The following is a 5,318-nucleotide window of genomic DNA, read 5'->3' on the forward strand; positions in this document are numbered from 1 at the left end:
AATACATTCTGCTGAGTAAGGGGTAAACAAAAAATTACCTGTGGTTTTAGTAGTCCAATTTTCCACAGGAGGAGAGCCCTGATCCAGGCAGCAGGCAGGCACGTGGTCAGCGACAGTGAATGGAATTTTCCAGGCAGCAGGCAGGAATATTGTCCATCCTGGTAGTAAGCAGGAACATGGTCCAAGTAGCAGGCTATGAAATAATGGGGAAAGGGGTAGAGGCTTCTCCCGACCAAATCTCTTTGAAGCCTCTGAGTCTCCAGACCCTCATTCGGGAATAAGAAAACTAAAAAATGTGTTTTCTTTATCCAGAAAAACAATTCTGGAGCCCCTCACATATGTGAGACCCCTTTGTTCCCACTAGCATAGCAGGGTAAAAGATCAATCCAAGAGGCAGGCGAAAAACGTGGTCAAACAGTCCATGGTCAGTTCCAGAGAAGGCAGAGGCAGGTACAGTTTAGCGTTAGGCAGAAGCGTGGTCGTATAACAGGCCAGGGTCAATTCGGGAGAAGGCAGAAGTATGTTTAGCGTTAGGCAGAAGCTTGGTCGTATAACAGGCCATGGTCGGTTCCGGAGAAGGCAGAGGTATGTTTAGCGTTAGGCAGAAGCTTGGTCGTATAACAGGCCAGGGTCGGTTCCGGAGAAGACAGAGGTATGTACAGTTCAGTGCAGTGGCATAAGGGGTGTGGAGGAAAATGACAGGAAATGAGAATTACGTTTACCATACTTCCCTAATAATGTAGAGAAGTATGGTAATGGCGGAAGCATTCACCTATACAGAGGCCTGGTTGGGAAGGACAATCGGGGCAATAAAATGTGGTGTCTCTTCTAATTCCTACACTGGAGCACATCCAGCATTTTTTCTGATGTCTGTGGCCTGTTTCACGGGGGGGGGGGGGATTTTGTGGACGTTTCGTTTGTCCCTCCACTTGACAGCCAATAGCTCCTGGTTCCTCAAAGATGCCGTCTCCCCTTGTTGTAGCCTTTCATTGACGAGTTTTTCCGGAAAGCCCTTTTTATTGGTTCTTACTGTACCACATGCTGGGGTGTCTCTCCGGTGAAGATTGCGGAAGAGGGGCAAGCTAGTATAAAAATTATCCACATAAAGATGGTATCCCTTTCCAAGGAGTGGATAGACAAGCTGCCAGACCACTCTTCCGCTGGCTCCAATGTACTCTGGGCATTCAGGGGGGTGCAGTTGGGAGTCCTTCCCTTCGTACACCAGGAAGGAGTAGATGTACCCATGGCTCGGTCACAAAGTTTGTACATTTTAACCCCATATCGGGCCCTTTTGCTGGGGATAAACTGTTTGATGCCAAGCCTGCCTGAGAATTTTACAAGGGACTCATTTACAGAAATATTCTGTTCGGGGGTATATAATTGGGGAAATTTTTCTGAGAAATAATTTAGGAGTGGCCGAATTTTAAATAGTTTGTCAAAAGCTGGGTCATTTCGGGGAGGGCACTGGGTGTTGTCATTGTAGTGGAGGAACCGCATAATCATTAGGTACCGTGATCTTGGCATAAGGGATGAGAAGAGTGGCATGTGGTGGACAGGTTTGGTAGACCAATAGGAGTACAATTGTTTTTTTTTTAAAGTCCCATAGAAAAAGTTAGGCCTAAGAAAATTTTGAATTCCTCTATGGTTAGTTCTCTCCACTGAAAGGGACGGGCATAACTAGAGCCAGGGTTGCTTACTATGTGCTGCTGTGCGTAGAGGTTGCACTGGGCCACAATGGACGATAGTAAGTCTCGGTGAAAGCCAAATGAAGAAAATCAATCATGGAAAAATCATCGGTGTTCATCTGGACACCTGGCTGGGCGGTGAAGGGGTGCATGTTTGCTTCTCCGGAATTAGAGGGCAGCCACAGGGGGTTTTGAAGGGCATAGGGAAGGCTGGCATGGCCCCTATGCGAGGTGGACGGCACTGCTCTCGAGGTGGACGGCACTGCTCTCGAGGTGGACGGCACTGCTCTCGAGGTGGACGGCACTGCTCTCGGGGTGGACGGCACTGCTCTAGAGGTGGACGGCTCTGCTCTAGAGGTGGACGTCTCTGCGCTGCTGGTAGTAGGCTGCTGCTCCACGCCAGAATGCCTTCTTTTCACGGGCACACATTCCTCTTCTGATTCTTTATCAGACCCGCTGCTTGTAACGGGTTCATAGGCAGAATCCAAATCGGACTGAGAATCAGAGAGCTCCCCGCTGCTCTCATTGGTCATACTTAGAAGCTGGTAGGCCTCCTCGATAGTAAAATATTTTTTTGCCATACTGGTGGCTGGTAAGGCTGCACTGCAGAGCACTGTGGTGGCACAGGTAGGCACAGGTGGCACTGGTGGGCACAGGGGCACTGGTGGACACAGGCAGCATTGGTGGACACAGGCGGCACTGGTGGACACAGGTGGCACTGGTGGACACAGGCAGCACTGGTGGGCACAGGCGGCACTGATGGACACATGCGGCACTGATGGGGCACTGCAGTGGCGCAGGTGGCACTGATGGGCACAGGCGGCACTGGACACTATAGTGGCTTTGGTTGCACTGGTGTGGCTCTGGTGGCACTGATTAGCACACAGATGGCACTGGTGGGCACACAGATGGCACTGGTGGGCACAGGTGGCACTAATGGGCACAGGCGGCACTAGTGGGCACAGGCGGCACTGGTGGGGCACAGACGGCACTGATGTGGCACTGATGGGCACAGGTAGCACTGATGTGGCACTGATGGGCACAGGTGGCACTGGTGTGCACTGTAGTGGCACTGGTGTGGCTCTGGTGTGGCACAGAGGTGGCACAGAGGTGGCACAGGTGTGGCATAGGTGGCTCAGAGGTTACAGAGGTGACAGATGGCACTGTTGTGGCACTATTGGGCACTGTTGTGGCACTGCTGGGCACTCACGGTTAACTCGATTGCTCTCCTCTCACGCTGCATCGGTGTGAGGAGAGGAGAGAGATGAACTTCTGATGACCCTGTTTGATGCATTTGTTTACATTTGTGATCGCTCCGTCATTGGACGGAGCGATCACGTGGTAAAGGCCCGCTGCCATTGGCCCTTTACCGCGATCCATGTTGCGCCGGGTCCCGGGGGCTCCTCAGGGGGCGCGCAGGAACAATTCTTCGGGAGGACGTCATATGACGGCCTCCCAGAGATAACAAACCGACCTGTAGCCGTCATTCGGCTATAGGCCGGTTATTAAGTGGTTAACAACATTACTCAGCCCTGAAACACTAAAATAAAAAGAAACATTGTTTCTTTTTGTATATTTATGTTTCTTCAGCTGCAGATGAAAGGGATGAACAAATGTTCCTCTGTTTAACCACTTAACAACCCTTAATTTACTCTGATCACCTTTAATTAACTCCCTATTCTCGTTCATTTAATTATTATTTCCCTGCTTTTCTCTTTTGCTCACGTCTATTTTATAAATGATAAACAATTAAAACTTCTTTTTGTTAGCTTTGTTAGTGAATATTTTCACACATATATATTAACATATATTTACACATTTCACATTGAAAAAGAAAAATCGATTTATTTCATTTGTAAATAACTTTTCAATGCTTTTTACCATTGCTGACAGCAAAACAGTTGCCGGTAATTGGTATCGGCGAGTACTAAAAAAAAGTATCGGTACTTGTATTCGTAAAAAAAATGGTATCCGTGCATCCCTAATCATTTCTATTGATTCCCCAATAAAGGGGGTGTGTTTTGGCATCAAAACATGTTTGCTACATGTATGGAATCAGACTGAATATGACAAACTTGTATTTTGACTTTTACCTTTGGGTGTGGTGCTCCATTCTTGTCTCTTTCTCAGCACTACCAATCTAAAGCCCCGTACACACTATCAGATTTTCTGCTGATTTTTGCCTTCAGATTTACCAAAACCATGTAGTGCAAGGGCCTGCCTGATTGCATACACATTGAAACACCTAAGGTTTGACCTCATATTATATGGTTTTGGTAAATTTGAAGGAAAAAATCTGCAGAAAATCTGATCGTGTGTGTGGGGCTTAATAGGGTTGAAGAGCATATCTGTAATTGCTAATAAACACAATGGGGTTGATTTACTAAAGTTATATCCATTGTGCACTACAAGTGTTCAATCGGATGTTCGCCGGGTTGCAGAATAGCGAACAGCACAGAGCAGGGATAGTTACAGATCCTCTGTATGACAGAGCGGTTTTCGGGCTGACAGGTCTGTATGTGAGAATACGCCGCTATTGGTAAAGCTCCCTACACCAGATTTGTGGTAGACAGCGCAGAGCACACTGTTCCAATGTGCAGGGAGGCGGGGCTGTATGATGAGCGTTGTTCTCATATACAGACCTGTCAGCCCGAGACCCACTCTGTCATCTGGAGGATCTGTTACTTTCCCCACTCTGCACTGAGAGAGATGGATGGCGGGTGGTGGCCGTAAGGGGGGGATGGGGAGCGGTGCTGGCAGGGTGGAGGAGGAGGGAGCCAAGGAGGAGAACACCATCTCTATTGGTGGCACAGACCAGGGGCTGTGAGACCCCCGCCGCCCACTACAGTGAGCTAGGTGGAAGTACAACTTCCTGCTCGCTTTTAGAGGACTACAAGGGGGCGTGTCAGACCGCTGGCTGAGGTTACTAAAAGCATAGCAGCCAGTGGTCTTACAAACAGGAAATCACCAGGCAATAAAGGTTTTTCAGCAAGTTCAGCAGGCTATTGCAGAGGAACTACAGAGCTCAGAAGAACATGGCTGACATAGTTGGGTGAAGGTAGGAGATCAGCAACAAAAACATGGAAAAAAGTTTTTACCCGGAGTTCTGCTTTAATTTCCTCCACACCAAACGCCTCAAACCAGGTCTTTATAGAGCTGTGTGCAGTTATGCTGGTGTAGCGCCGGCTCCTGAAGAGCATGCTCTATATGTTTTGAAAGTTAATGTTACACCTGAACTGCAGTTTGGTTTGGGTACAATTGTTCCAAATTTTGACCTCAGCATCAGTCTGACTGGACTATAGGATGTTCAACTTGGCCATAGTGGGCACTGTCTCTTCTGGCAGGCATGGAACCACAGTCTGGTTGGGTGATTTAAGGTTACTTTCTCTCGGAGCCCGCCCAGTAGGAGTGTCACTGTGCTTTCTGGGAGAGGGTACTTAAGATGCGGATGTCACGTGGTTCAGGGTTTCCGGTCCAGAAGTATATTCTGACTCCATGGTCCTGGTCCTCCTGACCAGCCCCCAGGAAGGCTATGGCTTGGGTTGCGGATCCGCCCAACTTTATGTCTCGGGGGTTAGCTAGCCTGAGGCAAGGAAACTAAAGAAGAGATTCTGAGGTAGTCCGGTGCTGTCT

Source organism: Lithobates pipiens, unplaced genomic scaffold (assembly GCF_037356315.1).
Source record: "Lithobates pipiens isolate NorthernLeopardFrog02 unplaced genomic scaffold, aLitPip1_a1.2 Scaffold_18, whole genome shotgun sequence".
NCBI lineage: Eukaryota > Metazoa > Chordata > Amphibia > Anura > Ranidae > Lithobates > Lithobates pipiens.